Here is a 26,551-nt window from a genome sequence, read left to right as displayed (position 1 = left end):
GAAATTTCGGAATCGTCTGTGTAAAATGGAAATCATATGCTACTGAAAATCCAAGATTATATATGCCAGGGAGTCAGAATTTATTCTGTAAGGTGTAGTAATTACACAGATCTAGTAGTGAGTAGTAGATGTGTTTTCCCACTGACGTGTGTGGTTTTACTTGAAGAGTAGGCACTTGTCACTGTTAAGTTCTGATGAGTTTTGAGAAATGTTTTCCTTCCGCTCCATTTTGATTGACTTGGTACCTGTATGAACATGGGGGAATGACTTTGAATTGACAAACTGATGGCTGTGTCAGTGAACTACTTCCTCATTGGCCTCATTCTTTCAAATCCTTTCTAATATATTTCTTTTTAGCAGTGATGTATCCTTTAGATATCTCTGATGATGTTCTTTTTCTCTTTCTTTTGAGGGAAAAGTATGGCAGACTAAACACATACATAAGTTTTCAAAATATTAAGACAATTTTTAAAATTATCAGTACCAACTGTCATTTAACAAAATGTGATTAGCTTTATAAAAACCTGCTGTCCTTTCCTTGTAACAGGTTGACTATAACATGATGGAAAGAGCTGAACAAGACTAATAAGAATAAAATTGAAAACAATGAATTGCGAAGTCTTGCATGGTGTATACATGTAAACTATATTTCCTTCATACTTCAGCTTAAAGTTACTCTGGTACACTGATTAGAAATATTTCTAGAAGAATCAGACAAAGTATATCAATTAGTAGGGACTTTAACCTGAGAGCAGTGATCAAGGGGTTGTGGGGGACACATCCCTGCCTTTCCATTAGATAAAGTGATGGCCTCAGAAATAGAATGGGGCAGTAAGATATCAGGAGTCCAGATAGATAGGAGGAAACATTTCTTGAGAGAGGTTTGTTGGATTTTGCATGGTAAGGCTATGAAAAATGTACCTCTGAGATTTTACAAGATTTTACAAGTTTAGCAAAGGCCTGCCAAGGACAATTTAGTGTTTGTTTACTCTGGCGGCAAGATGACAGAGCTTCCCAACTTCTGTGGCTTGGCATACTGCAGTGCCTCAGATGGTTACAGATGTACCAGCATGGAGTGATCCCTTCCATCTTAGCAGTGCGTGTGTAGACCTGGGACAGCTGAACTCAAAAGCTAACTCCATTCTTGAGTTGGCCCTGTCATTATCTCTAGTTGCCTAAATTATTACTTTTTTCTATGTCAGATACACCTATAAACACAGTTACGTATTTTATATACATATATATTTTATATGTGTACACATATATATGTATACATACTCTATAGACATATATAAAAGGTAGACAAGGTTATGAGGGCTAACTGGAATCTATCACCCATTTGGTTGCCAAGGTTGATTCATCTGGTCTGGCTCTCTAGGCAGGTGTCCCCTTCCTCTCTCAACACTCTACGTACGTCCCTCCTGAAGCTGCATGCTAGGTCAAAGAAGACAATCTTCCCTGATAGAGGAGAACTGTGCTTTAGTCAAAGGTATACCAGTAGCTTCACTCCCCTGCTCGAACTTCCAAACAAGCTCTTTGTAGGATAATATACATAATCAAGCTCCTGAAACCCTAGACACCGGCAAATGAGGTGCTATGTGAGGTAGATTGCCTTTCTTGAAAAAACAAATAAATAAATAAATAAAAATAAGCAAGATGACTCCTTGAGGTCCCTTTTCTTGAAGTCAAGCCAGTCTACCTGCTTTCTTCTGCCATGCTAATCAGCTTCTAGTTTATGACTTGTATGTCTAGAAAGTCCTCCTCTTCTCCTCTCCACCCCTCTCCAAACTATGCACTGAATATTTCTTTTTTTTTTCTTTCTCTCTCTCTCTCTCTCTCTTTTTTTTTTGTTTTGTTTTGTTTTTGTTTTTAGGTTTTCTTTATTTGGAAGAAAGAGTACGAGCAGTGCTTGTGGGGGTGGGGGTGCAGAGAAGCAGAAGGAGAGAGAATCCCAAGTAGAGTCCCCTGCCTGTTGTGAAGCCTGACAGGGAAGGGGGTGCTCAATCTCACAACCTCGAGGTCATGACCTGAGCCAAAACCAAGAGTCTGACACTTAACCAACTGAGCTGCCCAGGTGTCCCTGCATTTCTTAGATATAAGAAACATGAGCCATAAGGAAAAAGACTGTTAACTGAATGATGTAACTTAAAACTTCTGTTCAAAGAAGGACAGTAAAAACAAAGTGAAAAGATATGCCTTAGGCTGGGAAAAATCCACGAGAAAAGAAAAACTAATAAAAAATTGACAAGGGAAAGGCACAGGTAGTTCACAGAATAGGAGATAGAAGCATCTAAAGGGTGCTTTAACTTTACTAAATAAAATAACAGTGAGATTCCAGTTCATGGTATACTATTGGCAAAACTGATCATCCCCAAAGTGGCTAAGGATGTGAAGAAAGGGAAAGTTTTCCCTATCAGTGAAAACAGGTTGGAGAACAATTTTACAGCTGGTAAAGTTGGAGATGTGGACAATAACAGTTTCACTTTTAGTTTTCTATTCTTGAGAACATTTTATACCTGTACAAAAAGATGTTCCTTTAGTAGAATTGTATACAACTGCACTATTCTTTAAGCATAGGAATAAATTAACATAAAACTCTATAACCCTTGAAATGTATGAAATAGATCCAAGTGTATCTACATCTATAAATACCAAAACAGAGAAAAATGGGAAAAACTCAAAATTGTATGTGCTACATGATACTATTGATGCAAAGTTTTAAAACTCCCCAAATGTATTTTTTTTTTTTAGTACTGTAAAACCTATACAAAACCATGCATGGGAATAATACATAGTACCTTTGTAATAATGTTTACCTCTGGGGTGGAAGGGAGTAAGAAAGACTTGGATATTAACTGAAGCTAAGACATTTCATCTTTTCTACTTTTGTAAATAAATAAAAAAATATTCATAGTTAATATCTGTTTAACCTTTTTGAGTATCTTACTGGTACATTATTCTATAGCTATATATATATTTAGTGTTTCAGTTAAACATTTCTTGAATGATAGAAATCTAAAACCAGTCCAAATAAATTTAGTTGATTATATCCACACATACACACAGACACGTACACACACACACACACACACACAGATCTGTGTATGGATCTGTATGTGTGTGTGTGTGTGTGTGTGTGTGTATATCTGTATAGATATATGTGTTTCTAGGCAGATCTCTATAAATCTGTGTATGTCAGTGAGACTTTACAATTTCTTCTTTTCGATTTGGGTTTTATAGATTAATTTTGTCATGAAATTATACATCCTTTATGATTGAGGGTGTGATTTATATTTCCCTTCTGTCCTCTTCAGTGAACGTTGATGTGCAGGAAGCATCTTGTGTCTATATAATAATTATCTAATTATACAAAATATATTAATTAAACTGGAAATCTTCATATGCTAAACAAATTTGTATTTCCAAAGAAGGAAATCTGTTTCTGTAGTTTCTTTTTAACTTGCCTTTTTTATCCTATCCTTGCTTCTTCTCCCTTCCTCAACTACTTTCACCTTCTGTCCCTCACAACATTCTTCCAGATGCATCAAAATCAACTAAATCAGGGTTTCATTACAAAGATGAGTTATTACATTTTCAAAAACCTCTCTGTTCCACCCTCCAGCTTAATAAGTCAAAACTCTCGGGATGAGAATAAAGAAACCCATAAATGCTGGGGTTGACCCAGAAGCATGTCGGATCCCTGATTAGATATTTTGCCAGAAGGAGGGGATGGTTAGAAAATACCCCAAATTAAGCATTTCACTATGTAAGTGTAGAAACTAAACAACTTTAAGGACTATCTACAATAGTAATTTTTGAGAAAAATGACTAGAAGAAAGTCAGAATTGTCTGCATGGAATATCATCTTGCTGGTAAATTGTCAAATCTTCCAATTTATAATCCATAAGTGTTCTGAGGTCTATATTTTATTTTATTTTTAAAAGATATTATTTATTTATTTGACAGAGATCACAAGTAGGCAGAGAGGCAGACAGAGAGAGAGGAAGAAGCAGGCTCCCTGCGGAGCAGAAAGCCTGATGTGGGGCTTGATCCCAGGACCCTGGGATCATGACCTGAGCCGAAGGCAGAGGCTTTAACCTGCTGAGCCACCCAGGCACCTCCATTTTATTTTAAATAGTCAATGCATTGTTTTCTGTGAAGCAGTCTGAAAACTTTGGGGGAGAGTAAGAATCAATTTAAGAATGCTATGATGTTGCTGGACCCCATTCCCAGAAAAACTCACAGGGACACAATAATACAAATTTTCATGCAGTTTTAGGGAGGCTATAGACCAACTGAAGTTTATCAATAGACCTCCTATGATTCTGTTGACTCCAATTTAACGTACTTTTCCAAAACATTTCCTAACCTAGGTAAGTACCTGCCTAATAATAACCCGAATGTATTATTGAATTGTTGGTCATTAATTAGAAAAGATGAAGAGACATCATCATTTTTTCAAATTGTCTTGAATTAAATTATAAAAGTTGCTAGAAATAAAATTCTACAGGTGATTCAACAAAACTAATATTCTTTCAACTAGATTTATCATCTTTGAACTTCATTTCTATTTACTAAAGACCATTAGGCCCAAGTGGAAACATAGTGCATTGAATTCTATTAGGTTCATTGCTTGATTTTACTTGGGATGCATGATAATTAGCGATATTAAATTTGAATGAAGCAAACATAAGAGGAAAATAACTTTTTAAAAAAGATTTATTCATATCTTCTGCCCATTTTTTTATATGATTATCTGTTTTGTGTGTGTTGAGTTTGAGGAGTTCTTTATAGATCCTGGATATCAACCTTTTGTCTGTACTGTCATTTGCAAATATCTTCTCCCATCCCGTGGGTTGCCTCTTTGTTTTCCTGACTGTTTCCTTTGCTGTGCAAAAGCTTTTGATCTTGATGAAGTCCCAAAAGTTCATCTTCACTTTTATTTCCTTTCCCTTTGGAGACGTATCTTGAAAAAAGCTGCTGTGGCTGATATCCAAGAGGTTACTGCCTGTGTTCTCCTCTAGGATTCTGATGGATTCCTGTCTCACATTGAGATCTTTTATCCATTTTGAGTTTATCTTTGTGTATGGTGTTAGAGAATGGTCAAGTTTCATTCTTCTACATATAACTGTCCAGTTTTCCCAGCACCATTTATTGAAGAGACTGGTTTTTTTCCACTGTATTTTTTTTTCCTGTTTTGTCGAAGATTATTTGACCATAGAGTTGAGGGTCCATATCTGGGCTCTCTACTCTGTTCCACTGGTCTATGTGTCTGTTTTTATGCCAGTACCATGCTGTCTTTGTGATCACAGCTTTGTAGTAAAGCTTGAAATCAGGTAACATGATGCTGCCAGTTTTATTTTTGTTTTTCAACATTTCCTTACCGATTCAGGGTCTCTTCTGATTCCATACAAATTTTAGGATTATTTGCTCCAGTTCTTTGAAAAATACCAGTGGAATTTTGATCAGAATGGCATTAAAAGTATAGATTACTCTAGGCAGTATAGACATTTAAACAATATTTATTCTTCGGATCCAAGAGCATGGAATGGTCTTCCATCTTTTCGTGTCTTTTTCAATTTCTTTCATGAGTGTTCTGTAGTTCCCCGAGTACAGTTCCTTTACCTCTTTGGTTAGGTTTATTCCCAGGTATCTTATGGTTCTTGGTGCTAGAGTAAATGGAATCGATTCTCTAATTTCCCTTTCTGTATTTTCATTGTTAGTGTATAAGAAATCCACTGATTTCTGTACATTGACTTTGTAGCCTGCCACATTACTGAATTGCTGTATGAGTTCTAGTAGTTTGGGGGTGGGGTCTTTTGGGTTTTCCATATAAAGAATCATGTCATCTGTGAAGAGAGAGAGTTTGACTTCTTCCTTGACAATTTGGATACCTTTTATTTCTCTTTGTTGTATCATTGGTGTTGCTAGGACTTCTAATACTATGTTGAACAAGAGTGGTGAGAGTGGGCATCCTTGTCGTGTTCCTGATCTCAAAGGGAAGGCTGCAAGCTTTTTCCCATTAAGAATAATATTTGCTGTGGGTCTTTTATAGATAGATTTTACAGGAATGTGCCCTCTATCCCTATACTTTGAAGTGTTTTAATCAGGAACGGATGCTGGATTTTGTCAGATGCTTTTTCTGCATCAATTAAGAGGACCATGTGGTTCTTCTCTCTTCTCATATTAATTTTTTCTATCACATTGATTGATTTGTGAATGTTGAACCATCCTTGTAGCCCAGGGATGAATTCCACTGGTCATAATGGATAATCTTTTTAATGTGCTGTTGGATCCTGTTTGCTAGGATCTTGTTGAGAATCTTAGCATCCATATTCATCAGGGATATTGGTCTGAAATTCTCCTTTTTGCTAGGGTCTTGGCCTAGTTTGGGGATCAGGGTAATTCTGGCTTCATAGAAAGAGTCTGGAAGCTTTCCTTCTGTTTCAATTTTTTGAAACAGCTTCAGGAGAATAGGTGTTATTTCTTCTTTGACAGTTTGGTAGAATTCCCCAGGGAATCCATCAGGTCCTGGGCTCTTGTTTTCTGAGAGGTTTTTGATCACTGCTTCAATCTCGTTATTAGATATCAGTCTATTCAGGTTGTCAGTTTCTTCCTGGTTCAATTTTGGAACAGACACTTCTCCAATGAAGACATACAAATGGCTATCAGACACATGAAAAAATGTTCATCATCACTAGCCATCAGGGAGATTCAAATTAAAACCACATTCAGATACCACCTTACATCAATTAGAATGGCAAAAATCAGCAAGACAGGAAACAACATGTGTTGGAGAGGATGCAGAGAAGGGGGAACCCTCTTACACTGTTGGTGGGAATGCAAGTTGGTGCAGCCACTTTGGAAAACAGTGTGGAGATTCCTCAAGAAATTAAAAATAGAGCCTCCCTATGACCTTGCAATTGCACTACTGGGTTTTACCCCAAAGATACAGAGGTAGTGAAAAGAAGGGCCATTTGAACCCCAAACTTTATCGCAGCAATGGCCACAGTCGCCAAACTGTGGAAAGAAACAAGATGCCCTTCAATGGACAAATGGATAAGGAAGATGTGGTCCATATACACTATGGAGTATTATGCCTCCATCAGAAAGGATGAATACCCAACCTTTGTAGCGACATGGACGGGACTGGAAGAGATTACGCTGAGTGAAATAAGTCAATCAGAGAGAGTCAATTATCATATGGTTTCACTTATTTGTGGAGCATAACATGGAGGACAAGGGGAGATAGAGAGAAGAAGGGAGTTGAGGGAAATTGGAAGGGGAGGTGAACCATGAGAGACTATGGACTCTGAAAAACAATCTGAGTGTTTTGAAGGGGTGGCGGGGGTGGGGGGTGGGAGATTGGGGTACCAGGTGGTGGGTATTAGAGAGGGCACGGATTGTATGGAACACTGGGTATGGTGCAAAAACAATGAATACTGTTACGCTGAAACGAAATTAAAAAAAAAAAAAGATTTATTCATTTTTAGAGCAACAGAGTGAGTGTGCATGTGTGAGTGAAGGGGGTGGTGCAAGGGCAGAGGGAGAGAATCTTCAGGCAGCCCAAGCATGATGTGGGCCTTGATCCCATGACCCATGAATTCATGACCTGAGCTGAACCCAAGAGTTTGATGCTTAACTGACTTAGCACTCAGGTGTCCTCCAAATCACTGTCTTTTAATAATAAAGCTACAGGTCCCTAGTTTGTGCAGATCTATTGGTCACTCTTAATATTAGAAGCAAACAACCCTTCCCAGGTCAGACTTTAGTATCATTAGTATTCTCGTCTCACTCTTCATCTTCTGGAGAATATCTCAATTATTCTCTGGCTTCTCCATGGTGGCCCTGCATCACTCCACCCCTTTCTGCATGCCTTTCTGGTTTCCCTTTCACTTAAAGGCAGATCTTTGACTTCCTGTTCACTTACTTGGTATAGTCTATGGATTAGTTCTCCTGATTTGTTCCTTCCAACCAAGATCCCTTGGCCAGTGAATGACTGAGATATATGTATAACTTTAGGCTTGTACATGTAGTACAAACCATTTAAAAGCCCAGATATTCTTATGATATTACCATAAACACAGCAATATTGAAATAAAAAAATCAAGAAATTTAAACATGGGAAAGAGATATGGACTATATGGCTGACATCTATAAGGACTATATGGAGGTCTATATAAAAGAGTGCATGAAGGGGTAGAAGGAAAGTTGGTGCTGCATTGGGTATAAATAACTTGAATTCCTGTCTACCACTTTCTTTTATCCTTGAATGATCATTAATATATGTATTATGTGTTTTTCCATAGAAGTTGTCATGTATTGATAACAGTGTTGATGATTAACCCTTATTTGCCACTTCTGTGTTAAGTAATTTGTGTTTAGGTCCTCATTTAATCTTCACAATAATTCTAAGAGATGGGTAACTATAAACCTGCCATTGACCTATGCTTCATGGCCAATGCCCTATGCCCATCCATGTTGAAACTATGGTTTGAACCCAAACATTGACCCCTGAGTTCATGCTCTTCTTTGCCAAATTGTTCTCTCATAGGAAATGGAATCCAGCACCTGTACTCTAACTCTGTTTATTTTCCAGTCTCCATGTAGTTGGACTTCTGAAAAAATCTTACCCAGTCTTATGGATTTGAATTCCATCTGTATCTTGACAATCCCAAGATCAAATCTCCAGCCTGGATCCCTCCCTTTGAGCTCTAGCTGCTGTACTAACAATTCTAATTGGAATTCTAATAGGCATTTCAAACTGATCATATTAAAAAAAAAAACTTTAGGTGTTTTCCCCTCAAACCAGCTTCTTCTGCAGTTTTTCTTACCTGATAAAATGACAAGTCTCTCCATAGAGTTGTTCAGGCCAAAAATATTAGAACCATCCATCCAAAGAAAAGACTAAGTCTTTTTTTTATATACCACCAAATCATATTTCCAAATATATCTAGAATTTGACCACTTCCACACCTCCATTTCTACCCCCACTGGTCCCTATCACTACTGTCTTTTGCTTGGCTCATGATAATGACCTCCTATTCCTATTCTTTTCTATCAATGTTGCCCAAATATGGTATACAGAAGCTAGAGGGAATCTCTAAAATGGGTCTTCTTACTGCTATTTAAAAACACCTTTGAAACAAAAATCAGAGGATTTCCATCTCATTCAGACCTGGACCCTGGCATCCGAGCCTATGATTTACTCATTCTACTCAGCTTCCTGACACAGTAGGCCTGCTCAAACGTCAGAGTTCAGCATTTCATTCTTCAGTCTTGAGTAATCTTTCTCCAAATACCTGTATGGCTGGTTTTTCTTATTGCTTTACAACTCTGCTCACAAGTCAGATCTTCTCCAACACACTAAGATATGAAACCCCTTCCTCAAACTCCAACACTTCCCATTCTCCTTAACCCGCTTTATTTTTCCTTGCATAAAATAGCAGCTTTTCTATTATATATGCACTTGTATCTTCCCAGTTAAAATGCAAACTCCATGATGACAAAGATTTTGTTTGTCACCCTGTCATAGTCTCAGCACCCAGAACTATGCCTGACACATAACATTTGTTATACTGAATTTATACTTCCAATTACCAGTATATGAGAGGGCCCATGTTATAAAGTCCTCCCCAAGAGCTTGTGGGGGTATTTTGGGGTATTTTTTTTTATCAGCCATGAACAATGATTCACCATAGAAAGCAATTCTTTGGATGAGAGCAAGGAATTCAGAAAAATATATGAAATGGGTTCGTTTTTATGTTGACCAAGCATTAATAGGGTATGCACACACAACTCTCATAATTAAATTTAATTAAAGCATGGAAAAATTGAAGCACATAATACTTTTCAAAATCCAGCAGTGTTCCTATCAGTTACTGATGATTTTTACCTACTACCATTGTCATATTGCTCCTCCGGGGTGCCCAAGCCTCTTGTTCTCCTCCCCACCCCAATTCCAACAGCAGTGTGGATGCTTTGGCTGGCTGGAATCTGATACAGCTCTGCAAAGAAATCTCCATTTCAGTTTCTCTTAGACTTTGCTTTCCTATAAAATAAAAAGGGACCTTCAGCAGAACATTTAAGTGAATAGAGAAACCAAGCACAAATGGTATCTACTTAATGCTCAGAAATAGCTTTCCCCATCACCACCAGCTCTTTGGCAAGGGACAATCAAGATACATTTTTCATGTTTTCTTTTTAAGGTGTCTAGCCTTCACCATTGTGAAGAGCGATGGAGGTTGTGCAATCAATAGTAGAAATAATATCTGCAAAGTTAGGTACTATTGAGGAGAAAATAAGTGTAATAATGGCAAGAGATCATACCTCTAATATCTATCTTAGAAACTTCTTTTGAGTAATTCTTCAAAAGGAGAATCATTCCTCACCATACACCATGCCTTATGCTAGGCATGAGATCAGCTTTCTGCCTCATGAAGCCAACAGTCTAGCAGGGGAGGCAAGAAACATAGTTATGCCCATAATGGATTTAAATTGAAATAAATCCCATTAAGATGTGCAGAGGTAAACATTAGCTTCACCAATAAATTATGTTGTCAAACTTATTTGATAACAAATTCTGAATGAAAAGGAGTTTAAAATAAACTGTGTCTCAGATCAATAGCAGGCTTAGGAAATATCAACACAAGGCACAAGGTGAAAACTGTACACATTGCGCTGTTAGAAAAGCCCATCATGATTATAAATATTGCTTCCTCAGAGGGGCTTTTCTAGCCAAGTTTCTAAAGCAGTTGACGTGCATTTTCTGTCATAGCACTCTGTTTCAATCAGGATGCTAAGCACAATATCTAATCTATCTGATCACTTATGTATGTGTATACTATATGTGTTACATATAACATTTGTTGTTAATGTTTTGCATTGCTTACCTACTGATTGTCACTGTATTGGAGTATTCAATTCTCAAAGGCAGGGGCATTGGCTCTCTTGTTCTTCTTTGTATTTCTATCCTGAAGAACAGGGCTTGGCATGTAGTTGATGTTTAGTGAATATTTTTTCAATAGGTAAATTATAATAAAGTAAGCTATCCTGTCAGATTTCTACTATGTGTCTATTTCACTGGACATGTGTCAAACATTAAATGCTCAGTTCAAGTTATTTTTTTCTTGTGAGACAGTGTACAAAATGTTCACAGGCATCTGCCTGAGTAAATGACTGTCTCCTATACTTAAACAGTCCTATAGATCAGTTAGTACTGCTACAGGATCTGTTGGTAAAAGTAATTGCTTGTGTTTAAATACTGCATAAAACACATCAAATCTCCCTTTAAATTTTTTTATCCAGTTTTTAAAAACAACTTTTATATTCATCAGATTATGTTTTCATTGTAAAAGCAGCTTGAAGCTGTTGGATCAGTGTACCTCAATATAATTAAGGATATAAAAATAAGGAATGAATCATAGCTCTGTTTTGCTTTTTGTACGGAACATATATTTTAGATGTGAAATAGACAACTAGATAAACATACACTAGGAAAGATCCACTTGCAAATGCTTGGCTACTGCTCAATGACATTAGATCCTTACTCTGGGTGTTCATATTAAACACGGCCATGGGCTCTCCTGACCATTTGTGCTGGAGTAAATGGCAAGCTCAGAAGGATGAGCCTTCACAGGTGTGCCCTTGGTAAAGCACTGTCAAGCTGCATGCAGCCACACAGCTGTTAGAGAGCCCAGGATCTAAAAGATATGCCAAGCACACATGGCTTGGGGGTATTGTGACATTACCAAGGATAAAAGGGAAGTTATAGGCGTGGAGCGATTACCGCTACTTCACAAGAAAATACCAATTTTTGAGTTCCTTCAGTATAGCAAATAAAGCTTATAAGCTCAGTTTGGACTATTTATTTTACATGGTATTTTTTTTTCTTTCCAGGAACAATTATGTAAAACATTATATAGAAACATTTTCTGGTTTATTTTCAAAGTAGACACACACCAACATTATAAAACAAGATTATATTCATGTAAGTTTCCAGAGTAGTTACCCCTATTCTGTAAAGTTGTTTATAATAATAAAACACCATTTTTTAATGTTATAGATATAATCATGTTTGAAAACATTTGTATCACTCTGTGCCCATTTTCCTGAAAGCAAAGAAATCTTCCTAAGGGTTTGTTCATGACAGCAACCCTCCCCCACTAAAAAACTCAAACATTCACCGTCTATAGAACAGATGAGTAAATTATGATTTATTCAAATAATTTGGATACTCTATATCAGTGACAATGAAACACAGCTCATCCATAAATTTTGGAGAAAAAGTCACAGAAGATAGATAAAATCATATGGGTAAAGTGCAAAGATATATAAAACTAAACAATATTTACAATTTATATAATTATATAAAAATTTTCTGATGAGTGTTATATATATTGTATATAATAATATTTAGTTTTATCTATCTATTGCCTAAAGATACACAAATAAGAGAAAAGTAAGAGTGGGGTACCTGGGTGGCTCAGTGGGTTAAGCCTCTGCCTTGGGCTCAGGTCATAGTCTCAGCGTCTGGGATCGAGCCCCATATCGGGCTCGCTGCTCAACAGGGAGCCTGCTTCCCCCTCTTCCTCTGCCTGCCTCTCTGCCTACTTGTGATCTCTCTCTGTCTGTCAAATAAATAAATAAAATCTTTTAAAAAAGAAGAAGAAAAAAGCAAGAGAATGATTAGCATATATTTGAGACAGTCGCTCCCTAGGAAGGCAAAAGGAGAATTAGATCAGGAAAGGGCAAGCAGAAGGCTCCTCTGATTCTAAAAATGGCCTATTTTTTAAGGGTTAAATACATGGATATTTATTCCATTATATCCTTTAAACTGTACCTATAATTTATATTCCTAGGAATATAGTCTGTAACTCACAATAAGTTAAAAAAGAAAAAAATCTAGCTAGAGCAATATGAAACCTAAAAAAATTAATTTGACACTATTTGTGAACTTTAAGCATGAATAGAAGGGCTTTAGATACTGTTTACTTTTGTGGTATAATACATGTGAACAGTTACAAACAAGTGAGAATAATTTTTTTAGAACATACTATGTTTTATAAATGTGTATCTTTTGGCTGTTAATGTCATTTGGTAGTCTTTCATTTTGTTAGGTTTTTTAGCAGGCTAGCCTGTGAACAGGGAAAGAATATGGTTTCAAATTCCTCTATGACTGCATAATGTGTAAGTTTTCAGAGTTTTCAGTCCTTTTATTTAAGAATCATGTAAGTTATTGCCAATGTGTACAAATCATTTAACTTATAGACTTGCCTAACTTTTTCCCAGGGTAAGAAGAAATGAACATATTCTGGCTTGTATCTTCCACTCTATAATTCAGGAGTGGAAAACTATGTAGCTATTTCTGAAATCATTCAGCATGTCATTTGTACTGAGTACTTGTTTCTAAGTTAGTCAGAATTGGAACATACTTAATTTCTTTTATCCATTCCACTAGCATTTATAGTAGAGTTAATATTTTTTCACTTCTTATAGGAATCTCTAGAACCTTTATACACATTGCCATTTCACTGATCAGAAAGCATTCTCTGGAGAATAAAGCTCTAGAAATGAGCATGAGAAATCACAGGATAATTTGGATACAATATATCTAATTCAGCACCATAATCTACATATAATGGGTTCTTAATAAATAGTGGAGTTGAATGGACTGGTATTTGAAACTTACACCTAAATAAACACAATTCCTTGTGAATCTGAGTGAACTTAGAAAATTTTCAGAAATGCATATAAGGTTTGAAATGGTTTCCTACAAAAGTTTCTATTTTTCTAAAAATCTCAGGAACTTGAATATTACAAAACTTTTAAAAGACCTAACTCACGAGTAACTAAATGTCAAATACAGAAAATCAAATTACAATCCTTCCTAGGGACTCTGGAGTTGAAAATCTGGATTTTATTTCCAGCTCTCTTTTGTTTTCTTATCTTGGGTAAGATAGGGTTTTTTAATCTTCAGTTTTTATCTTTCATGGGGCAAAAAAATGAGAGAGATGATTTTCCACTTGTCCCTAAATCTAATCATTCTTCCCATCATCAGACTTGATGGCATTATAAATGAGCTGAGTCACAAAAGCAACCTGGGTTTAGCTTTGGCTCCATTATTTGTTAGTTGTAGGTTGAGTAAATTTTTTAGCTTCTGTAAAAACTGCTAAACATTGTTAGAATTCAATGAATTGTATAAAAGCGTGTGTGATTTTTTTAACCCTCTTAAAATTCTGGATGGATGTGGGCTGAAACTTTAAGAGCCTCAACTACATTTCTCACCCACTTGTGGCCAGACCAACAACAGGCACAGATCACTTCTCAGACTGACCTTAAACTTGAGATGACCTGAGAATGGCAAGCCTTCTATGCAAGACAAAGCGCAAGACATGGGCTACCTGTGTCTTAGTAAGTACATGCTCTCAAGATGCCAAATTCTTGTGAGCTTGAGTTTCCTGTCTGATACTCCTAATTCGGCTATTTCTTGCTGTCTTATATATACTTTTTAAATCTTAATAGATCTATCCAGAGTTCTTGATGTTGTTTAGCTTTCTTGATCATATTCGAAGGGGCTCTGACCCCGAAATTAGGAAACAAATATTGATCAGTTTTAATCAGGTCGAGAGTATGGATATATCAGTTGAAATTCCTCCATTTCAAATTCCTCCTTGCATGTTCCAAGTGAATAAAATGTTTCTGCCTGGTATAGATTGAATAATGTATGAATATACACTTAATTTGAGATTAATTGTAGCTTAACTTGTAAATCTCAAACTGTAGATATAGTCTTGCAAAAAATAAAATCTGTGATCCCGGAGTATTACTACTCTGCCTGATACCCAAGTGCAGTGTTTTCCAAAACACAGCTTACTTTAAAGCTCACATGTTCTATCCTTGATGTCTCTGTTTTCTCATGGAAGCTTATCATCCTAGCATACCCTGTTTTTACACACTATTCTCAGTTTTTTGTTTATGTCCAGTTAACTGTACCTGTACCCTTTAACCTAGCCAATGTAGTCTACTAGACTTTGTAGTATAACTACCATATAGTCATGGTGGGGAAACAGATACAGGTACAACTTTCAGGAGAGGAGTTTATCAGTGGGCTTTGGCCCCTGCCCCCCTCTCCACTTCCACCTCCTACCAACTGCATCTGTTATCTAGACCTCTGGCCTTTTCTCCCCTTTTCTTCAAGCAGATAGAGTTTATTTTCCTTTCTTGGTCTTTGTACTTGGTGTTCTGCTGCTTGATTAGCTCTTTTTCTTTTTCTTTCCTTTTTATTTTCTTTTATCTTTTTTCTTTCTTTTTTTTTTCTTACACTTCTAGGGATCTCCATGGAAACCATACACACACATATACACATACATGCACACACATACATATATTTTCACACAATGTATTTTTTCAGAATCTACGTATATATGTATATGTGTGTATAGAGATGTAAAGATAGATGGAAGAGATTTATTATAAGAGATTGGCTCACATGATCATGGAGGTTGAGAAGTCCGAAGATAAGGCACTTGGCAAGCTGGAGACCCATGAGAGCTGATGGTGTGATTGAGACTAAAGGCCTGAGAACCAGGAAAGCCAGTGGTATGAATTCCAATTAAAAAACTAAGGGGTTCAAAACCCTAGAAAAGCCAATGTTCAGTTCAAGTTCAAAGGCAGAAAAAGACTGGTGTCTCAGCTGAAACAGGCAGAATACGTTCCCTCTTAGCCTTTTCATTCTATCAGGACTTCATATGACTGGATGAGGCCCACCCACATTAAGGAGCACCATCTGCTTTGCTCAGCAACTCATATACTTGTGGGATTTTTTTTTTTTTTTTGGTACCACTCACATTCATATTTTTAAAATTGAGATATAAGTGACCCAAAACTGACATGACATTGTATCATTAGTTTTAGGTATATAACAGAAATTTGATGCATATGTGTCCGTGAAATGATTACCACAATAAGTTTAGTTACCAGCCATACCCATGTCTAGTTATAATTTTTATCATGTGAATGAAAGTTTAAAATCTACTCTTCTGGCAACTTTCCAATATACAACCTGGTTTCATTAACTATGGTCATTATGCTATACATTGTGTTACCAGAACTTACAACTAAAAGTTATAATCTAACTGAAATTTTGATCTCCTCTGGAAAGGCCCTTGTAGAATAATGTTTAACCAAAAGTCTGGGACCCTAGGGCCCAGTGAAACTGACACATGTTTAACCATCACAACTCTTCAGCTCAGACACCTCCTCTGTGAAGCCCTCCCTACCTCTATAGGCCAAATACAGTCCATCATCTTCCCTTGAGATGCTTAGGAGAACATTATCCTGCTTTGTATCCTTCAGATCTCTTACTTAAATTATTCTGTTTCAAAGTGAGTTGTATTAAAAAAAAATTGATACAGAAAATGCTAATGACACAATGTTAAGTAGGAAGAACAAGATACAAAACTGTAGAAAAGATACTTAAAATGGTAAATGGTAGTCATTTTATGTATTTATAGAAAAAAAAAGACTGAAAGAAAACCTATCAAAAGGAGTGTTTTATCTTTATGGTCATATTCTGGGTGATTTTGTTCTTATTTTTATACATTTTTCTATGTTTTCCATTTATATTAAATGATTATTAACAGAAAATAAGTTATTTTTAAAAATGTGCCTGGTTTATGTTTCATTTGTGTCTCTGAAATGACCTTTCTTACATATGTATTTATATAGAGTAATGTTCAGCAAGCTCATAATAAGCAGTTGATCATAGGTGAAAAAAAAAATATAAGTGATGTCTAGGTGGCACAATTAGTTAAGCATCTGCCTTTGGCTCAGGTCATGATCCCAGGGTCCTCGGATTGAACCCTTCATTGGGCTCCATGCTCAGCAGAGCACATGCTTCTCCCTCTCCCTCTGCCTGCCACTCTGCCTACTTGTGCGCGCTCTCTCTCTCTCTCTCTGTCAAATAAATAAATAAAATCTTAAAAATATATATATTTGAGAAAGATTTGATATGGTTAATTTTTTTCAAGGTAAGAGGTTTAAAAGGCACAATTATAGTGTCATATTTAATACTTGAGCAATTTTGAGTATATTAGAGGGAACTGAAAATTGTAATTATACAAATCATTAAAATATTTGCAGAGCTATCTAACAATTCTTTTTCTCTGTTGGTAAGCATATATGTTTTACTGAAGTGCAAGTCTCCATAATTTTATGACCAAGGAGTATTATTGTATTTTAAATACTAATTAACTGGTATAATAATACTTAATAATTAAATGAATAAAAAAATAAATTTAGAGGGGCACCTGGGTGGCTCAGTCCATTGAGAATCCAAGTCTTGGTTTTGGCTCAGGTCATGATGTCAGGGTCGTGAGATCGAGCCCTGCGTTGGGCTCCACGATCAGCATAGAGTCTTACTGAGATCCTCTCTCTATTTCTTTCTCTCTGCCCCTCCCCCAGCTTGCTCTCTCTCTCTCTCCCTCTAAAAATAAGTAAATGTAAATACATAAATCTAGAATAATTAATAGAAAAACCTGTAACCTAAAAAGACAATAAAAATTGAGAAATAGGATCATCAAGATAAGGACAAGTCGAGGGCCCAAAATTTGTTTTCAAAATGATTCCTTAATCAGTTGAAAGTTTAAAGCATTCTCAGCCCTAAATAATGTGTGGTGTATTTGATGGCAGAAGAACGATCCTTTTATTTTCAAGACAATTATTTATGAGTACAAGTATTTCAATTCTGTTCAACAAACTGCAAAATGATTACTTATAGATATTGTTCTTCAAAGTAACCTATTTACATTTCTAATTTAAATTTTAGTTAGGCTGATTTCTAGATGTTTTAGACCTATATTTTCTGGTTCATGAGATGCAGCAAATGGAAGAGGCCAGCATGTATTGGTGTAGGAGTCTCAAAGCCCTCACTGTGCTGAGCGATATAATGGGCAGAGAGGAGAAGTCAAAGACATCCAGACCGGTACCCCGATCTACTTCACAAAAGCCAAGAATGTTGAGACAGAGAGAGAGATCTCCAAACTGACAAACCTATGGAAAGAGAGGGCGATGAGCTGCTGCCCAGTTGAGCAGCTGAGAACCAAGAGGGAAGAGACAGAAGGAAGAGTGTCCATTGAGCCCCATAAGAAACAGGAAACGATGATGGTGAAAGAGGCTTGATGAGAGTTGGTTGTGTCACACAAATGATCTCCTGTAGTATTTTTCCAACAGTATTTAATGACAGTTTGAATTTCCTACCAGGCAGTTTTTAGAACGTTCGATTTTATTTCCTCAAATGTGCTGCTGTGTAGGAGATGGACCAAACAGAACACCTTTATGTGACAGGATAAGAATTATGACCTCCTTTTCACAAAAGCTTGTATTAAGAATTATATAGTTATAAGTGCTAAACTGATCATCTAGCATACAAACACCATCATGAAAAACCGTCATCTTCACTTGTAGACCCAGCTCAGATATGACCACTTGGCAGCCCTTCTAGATGGCTACAAAACTTGAACCATTCTCCTTGACACCCATTTGCTCTACTATATAATAGCCCAAGTGCTTCTTTTAAAAGGTAAACCAATATTACCTCATTTCTCTGACCATAACCCTCCAATGGCTTCTCATCAAACTCAGAAGAAATCCTCACCAAGAATTCTAAGACCTTCCATGTGCTGCTTCCTGTGGACTTGGCTGTCCCCTCTCTCTGTTTTGCTTTTACAGTGAGCTCTGTCTAAAGCAGGTCCCCACTCCCATCATTCTACCATCATTCTCTCAATCCATACGCTACTCATTTCTTCATCATTTTTATCCGTACCTGAAGTTATGTCTTCCATTTATGTATTTCATCTTTATCTGTGTCCCCTCCTAGAATGTGAGCTCCTTTAGGGTAGGAACATTGTTTTGTCTCCATCTGTAACTCCACTGCTGGAGTTGTGTCTTTCATATACAACGCTGAATGGATGAATGAGAGATGAGTGCATTTCTAAGAAAACCTCCTGTCCACACAAGTTCACAAGGCCTACTGTGCCCTAGGCACTGTGATGGCTACCAGGGATCTAAAAATAAGACAGAAACGGCCTTCAAAGTGCTCACTGTGTTAGAAAAGCCAGGCATTAAATAAAAGGTTAAATAATCACAACCAATTACATGTGTAAGCTAGTAAGACTCCAAGGAAAGCAAACAATTTAAATTGAACCTAAATTAAGCTCTCCCTTTAAATTTCAAGGATATATTTAAACAAAGCAGACTGATTTTTCTCTAACATTTGCCATTTTTCTCTTCAGAGTTCTCTTTTAGGAAGGAAAGAGATCAATGTACAGTGGTGCTGTCAAGGGAGAAATGGTAAGAATCCTAAGCACAAAGAGAAGTTGAGGTGGGAGGTTTGTGAAGACTGGGAGGCAAAGCTTGAGTGGGGAGGACTCGCCCTTGTGTGTAGGTGGAAGGGTCTTCAACTCTGTTTTCCACATGCTCCATGGAAACACAGTTTAAGGACCTTGGTTTATAAAGCCCCCCACTGTTAGCCCCCAAACTGATTGCGGTCTTAAATGCACTGACTAATGACCCCAGAATAATGACTTAATAACATATTTTATCTAATTTATCAAATGACTTGGAAGGTTTAACAGTCTTGAGGAAGATAAATTGGTCTGAAATAACTTCTAAAATGTCAAAAATTTCACATACAAATATTTACATATTTTTATGGAACTGCTGTTCCTATTATTTCAGTTCTGCACATCCCTCCTGCTCAATTTTATTCTGAATTCAGAAATGACAAATTAACCTCATCAGATACACTTTCCCCCTACTTTGCCTGTTACCAGATGGTTTATAAAAATGTAACTGGTTCTCAGAATATTTTTTCTGTTTTAATGCTTAAAATTTCTTCTCCCTTTTGAACATGTTTCTTTTTTAAAGATACAGTACTTACCAACCTCACCAAATAGTTCTCAGAATTCTTTTTTTTATTATTTATTTTTTATTTTCAGCATAACAGTATTCATTATTTTTGCACCACACCCAGTGCTCCATGCAATCCGTGCCCTCTCTAATACCCACCACCTGGTACCCCGATCTCCCACCCCCGCCCCTTCAGAACTTTCAGATTGTTTTTCAGAGTCCATAGTCTTACACCAGTGTTCTCAGAATTCTTAACTGAAACTTTGAATCAGGTACACATTTATTTAAGAAAAGTAATACTTTATACAGTATGCATTTTTTGAAGTGCTATATCTATTTAATTTTGATGACTTACCCTCTGTAAATTCTAGCAGTCAAATATGTCCTTGACAGTGTCTGGGTCCTGCTTTTGATCTGCTTCTGGCTTTGCAGAAGAAAGTACGCAGCTAGGAACTCATTGGTTTGGTGTCTTACTGTCATTACTAAGACCTTGCTGCCCTCCACGCAACTTCCTCTGAATTTACTTGCCCTTTATTCTTTTTCTTTCCACGGTAAATTATCCCGCCTGTGCATCTCCACTTTTGTGAAGACATGCTTTGCATGTCCAGGCCACTCTCTGGCAACATGAAGGTCTCCTATGCATGGTCACAACACCTGTGCATACTTCCTCATTGGCATCCCAAACTACCCGCCCTTCTTCCCATTAAAGCTGTATGCATGTCTGTCTCTTGTCATGAAGCCTCCAGTCCAAGGACATTACGTCAAGGTGGTCTCACTCGCTATACAGTTTCATCCTTAATTTACATAGTTTCTTCCTCGGATGCCACCAGGAACATGTCTTTTATGCCTATATCAAGAATTTATGATGTACCAGTATCTGTTCTGTTTCCATTAATCCTCACAATAATTCTCCAAGGAAGTACTATTATCAACGTTTACAAATCATTTGTTTTTTGGTAATTGTGGCTAAAACTGACCAGAGTAAAATTACACCAAATTTCCTGGTTAACTGATTTCAGAAACCAACTGAAAGGATTTAGGATTTTTAGGTCTTTTTGCTCATTTTTTTGAAATTTCAACTTTTTCAATTTTCAGATACACTTTCTGAAAAGTCTAAAGGTTCAAAATAATGACCCGTGAAAAAATATCTGTGATCCCTCTTTATTTAACATATTATTCTACAGCATAGTAAAATAAGTTCTCATTAATTTAAATGGTGCACTGGTTAAAACTAGTTTTAACTTGTTGAACCACATGAGTAAGAAAGTATAATTTAATACATATGTCATATTTGGCATCTATACAGCCTTATTCATTGGTATGCTAATAAAAAATGACTTTTACTTATTAGGAAAAAATATAAGATCAGCTGAGTCCCATGTAGGAAACCTATTCTAGGTACAGTGTGATTCCAACAGTAGGACTGGGAGAAAGGCTGAATGTTTAAAAATTTATTCTTTCAATGCTCTACTAATACTAAAAGTTTTAGCTATAATTAACTAGAATTGAGTTTTCACTATAGTAGTGATTAAGGTTACAATTATACTAAAAACAATCAATGAAATTGCATGTAGGGTAACAATCTTTTGATATAGTAACTGCTATTATTTTCTCAGTAATTTTAGCTATCTCCTCTTTCAAGCAGTAATAAGCATTAAGGATGTTTAGTACTTACTTTCCTCTAGAAAGGGATTACACAGCAAAAACAGCAGGTGAGGCGAATTCTCGACTTTTGAGATGAAAAACCAAGGACTAGACATAAAATAGCCTAGAAGGACATAGGACCAGTCCAGACCTGTTTTTACTATCCCTGAGACTAAAGTTTGCTAAACGAAACATGAAAAGAGAGGAAAAACATAGGAATTAAATGTTGGTCAGCAAGCATACTGTTCCATGTCCCTGTTTTTGGGCAGACTGCAGGACTGGTGATGTAGAAGGTAATAGAAGCTTTGGATAGTTGGACCGTTGGTCTCCTCCATCAAGTACATGCCAGGGTAAGGGTAAACCTTGCAGCACTCCCTTAAGCTCAGCCAAACAGAGTCAAAGGAGAAAGGAGTGTGGTGTGTTCCAGCGTAGCCTGAAGCAGCATCAGGAGTCATTGTGTGAAGCCCAGGGTGGTGGGAAGAATAACAGACCCTTTTCCTGCATGGTCATGGGTAGCGTAGGTAAAGTTTTGGCGACCAGTAAGGACAAGGAGGGTGCAATGTGATGTCTGTGAAACTGTTCCATGTTATTATGGGGGAAGAAGGGTCCTGTTTGTACTCCTTCTCTGGGAGAACCCAGCTACCCACTGGTAAAAGCTCTGGTTCTCTACATTTTCCCAAAAAGTCAGATTGGTCTCCTTTCTTGCTTATTAAGCCCCTGCCACCAACACTATCTCCCACATCCTTGCAATGTTCTCAGAATTTAAATTCTATTGAGAGTTAACATAGGGACCTGAAGATTGCAGACACCCCGTCGACCCTTAAGATTTTAGAGATATATTTATAGCTGCATGAAAGCATGCACCTTTTCTGCCACAGAGAATGTTACAAATGAACACACTGAAAAAGTAAAATTGCATTAAATTAAAAATCAGCTTTTACATGACAAATCACAACATACTGGCATCTCCAATCAAGTGGGTTATTTATAACGATTGAGGAGTGGGTAGATGACAAATACAGTTGCAGATGTGTGTGTCTGAACACAAGCAGGATGCTTACTATACAGATGATGTTATATAGGTAGAGAAAGGATGTCATGAAGTAATTTTATTGAATCCATTTTGAAGAAATAAAAGCCTACGTTCTCTCAGGTAGTTCACAAGAATTGGGACTGATATAAAGATGTTGTCATTTGCCTTAAAATATCAGTTTTTACTAATTTAGGAATAGAGAGTTATAAGTCCTAGAAGGTCAGCCTCCTGATATCTTAGACCAGTTACAAGTCCTGCGCAGCCATTAGGTGCTCAGTGTTTTGTTTCCGTTGCTGTGCTTCCCAACGACCTAGAATAGACTTGAAGTAAAGAAATGGACAAGCATATAATCTACGAAATGGAGGTGAATACATTTATATAGATGCAAACACCTCAGTTACATAAAGGAATATTACTGAATTTAAACTTCACCCCAATGTACAGCCTAACATGATGGCATATTGATGTCCCTGCAATAAGAGATAAGCTGACACTCTTGTGAAACTTGAGACTAGTAGTGGCAGGGAAAAATCAACGAAGAGTTGCAAAAGACTACGATAATTGTCTTCTACAAGTGTGCTCCAGAAAAAGAGGGAAAAATGATTAAGATCAGATATGTATGTTCAGAAATTCACTTAAAATTGATGTTGTATTGAACTTGAAGGAAACCAGTAGTTGCCACATGAAAGACTTTGGTAGTGGCAGTGAAGGAAGAGGCTAGATATAAGAATGAGTCAAGAAGTGGCAATACCTGACCCTGGAAATTGCCTTAACTTGAAATGGAGCCCAAGAAAATACATGGGATTTTGGCAAGGGCCACGGGGCATTGTGGAGGAAGATGTTAAGGTTTCTTTTAGAGATGTTGAGGACGAGTCTGCAGGACATCAAGATGAAGCTGTCCAGGTCATATATATGGGTTTGGAATTCAGCTGCACGTTTTGGCCAATAGGTAGTAATTTGGGAAGTGTTTTGCACCTCAAAGTTGGAGTGTGAATTTAATCCTATTCTGTGGACTACCTATAGAACGAGTGTATCTCAGGGTGCAGGAGCCTGGGCATCAGACCAGAACTGCTGGGTTCTAAACCCTCTAAGCTCCAAGACTTACTAGCTGCGACTGAAGGAATATTCCTGAATCCCTCTGTGGATTATTTTGGTCATCTGCAAAACAAAAATTACTGTAATACCTACTATACTGCTTGGCTGTGAGAATTAAGTGATTGAATACATATAAAATTCTTAGTGCTTGATAAATATTAGCTACTAATGCTGAACAACATGAAATGGCCTTTTTGAAAATCAAGTATTAGCCATTGTATATGACTTAATTTTACATATGCCAAAGCATGAATCTAGTCTTTTTCTGCTTCCCTAGTTTAGCCTCACTTGAAGTAAATCTATGTAATCTACCTTTGATGTAAACAAATCACAAGTCATCCAGGAATAGGACTGACTTACTATAATTCTTGGAAAAAAAATTAAAACTTATGTCTGACTTTTCCTATAATCTCCCATTTTTCTCCAGTGGTAGAAGCAGAATGATGTCTTATTTATTTCCACTAAGAAATAACAACAAAAACCTGACAATCATGACGGAAATATGTGTTTTGTCTAAGTACAGTTGTACAGTGAAGGTAATCATTAGTATCAGCTCCTTTTGGAGAGGATTCAGATATGCTGTCACTGGGCGGGGGGTTGTGGGGGGAGGGAACAAACCCACTTTACCAACTAATCTCTGGGACTTAGAAAGCTAAATAATTATGGAATGGCAATTCAGGTCTTTATTCACCCACTTACCATCTGCTTCCTTGAGGCTATATTCTAAGTAATTGAATCAAAAGATGAAAAACATGAACCCGACATGGAAAGATCAAGCTGTCTTGAAACAGTATGCATTACAGTGCTATTATATTCAAGGGCAAAAGTAAATTTGTGTCCTGCTGGTATAACTATAAATCTGAATATTGTGATGAAATCATCCCAAATCCTTTGTGTCATGAAACTGAGGTTTGTGGTCCTCTTCAGGGCAGAGATCATATAAATTTCAAAATTGAAATTGGGAAGCCAAGACAAATCCTGTCTGTGTCATCAGATAAATGTGGCAGTTGGAATTCAGGCTCAAGTAGCCAACAAATTCCGATGTGTGTTTAAAATACCACAGAAAAGACCTGTGTGGCCAGGCACTTTTCCTGGTTTTATGGGATGGGGATTACAAAGTATTTGCACACAACATGAAAAGTAAACATTATAATGTGTATGTGATATTTAAAGATAGTTGGTTTCTGAAAAGGAATCAAAGATGTTACTTAGCAGTGAACATAACAAAAGAATGTTTTGGAAAAATAACATATTTTCCTACTGACTCATCCTTTGAGGATTTGCTGATTCTGATCCCTCTTGTTCTTCATTTCTTAACAGACTTTAATGAATGGTTCTTTTCCTTTAAATGTGGTGGCTTCTTTTTATTTACCATGTGATTTGAAATTTATTTTTGTGATTTGTTTGTGTTAAATTATCTACCTTTTTTAAAAGCAAAGTATAGAAATCTATAATTAAAAATGATGAATTGAAAAAAATCTCTTTCATAAGAGGCAAAAACTACTGTTTTTTGTCATAGTAATGCCAGGTAGAGATTAAAATGTCAGTTGCAAATAAGTGAAACCATATGATAATTGACTTTCTCTGCTTGACTTATTTCACTCAGCATAATCTCTTCCAGTCCCATCCATGTTTGCTACAAAAGTTGGGTGTTCATCCTTTCTGACGGAGTCGTAATACTCCATAGTGTGTGGAGGACAAGGGGAGCTGGAGAGGAGAAGGGAGTTGAGGGAAATTGGAAGAGGAGGTGAACCATGAGAGACTATGGACTCTGAAAAACAATCTGAGGGTTTTGAAGTGGTGGGGGGTGGGAGGTTGGGGGAACCAGGTGGTGGGTATTGAAGAGGGCATGGATTGCATGGAGCACTGGGTGTGGTGCAAAAACAATTAATACTGTTACGCTGAAAATAAATAAAAATTTTGTTTAAAAAATGTCAATTGCAAAGTAATTCTATGGATTCTCAGATGTGTTTTAATTGTGGTCATTTCATTAATATAGCAAGATTTAGTTACATGTATTTACAGATTTCATTTGTACTGTAAATGTTCCTGTTACATATTACAATTTTTTTTAAAAGACAAGTAACCTTTAAAAGCTTATGCATGGCCTGTTTTAATTTAGAGAGGTCTTTACTTAGCAGCTTATGGCTACTTCTCTGACTTAACTAGGGTGAAGTCTAATGATGACTTTCTCCTCCCTTAATAAGAAAGGAGAGCTACAGAAGCTCTGTAGCAAATATCCCACTTAATGGAGAATATTTTGATTCATTTCTATTACAGTTAAGAACAAGAACAAGAGGGCTGCTATGAGCACTATTATTTAATATAGTCCTGGAGGTCAGAGACAATGTAATAGCCCAAGGAAAGCAAATAACAAGAAATGCAAAGTTTATCCATTAAGATTAGCTTCAGCTGTATATATGGAAAAACCTCAATACCTTTATAAAGATAGTTTCTTAAAAAATAAGAGAAAGTCAGAGGCAGTCAGAGGTCATCAATGAGGACTAGGGTAGCAGCTTATAGTGATCAGAGGCCCAGAATCCATCTTTAACTTCACCAGTTTTGCATATTGCTTTGTAGTCCAAGATATAATAGTTGAATTTCCAGCGATGGCATCTTTATTTCAGGCAGCAGGAAGGACAAAGTGGAACAAGGTACTTACCAATTCCCATGTAAGGAGCTTTCCCTGAGATCCCACACAAGGCTTTGCTTAAATCTCATTGGCCAGAACAAAGTCATATCTGTACATGTATAGTTGCAAAATTGCCTGGGAAATGTAGTTTTTTAGGAGTGGCAATGTGCCCAGCTGAAAACTTGTCATTTGGATTAGATGGCAAGAAATCTCTGGCAGAGAAGAGAAAGGGAGAAAAA

Source organism: Mustela putorius, unplaced genomic scaffold (assembly GCF_011764305.1).
Source record: "Mustela putorius furo isolate JIRA1106 unplaced genomic scaffold, ASM1176430v1.1 tig00003834_pilon_pilon_pilon, whole genome shotgun sequence".
NCBI lineage: Eukaryota > Metazoa > Chordata > Mammalia > Carnivora > Mustelidae > Mustela > Mustela putorius.
The sequence above is the reverse complement of the archived record's forward strand: the minus strand, read 5'-3'. Positions refer to the sequence as shown.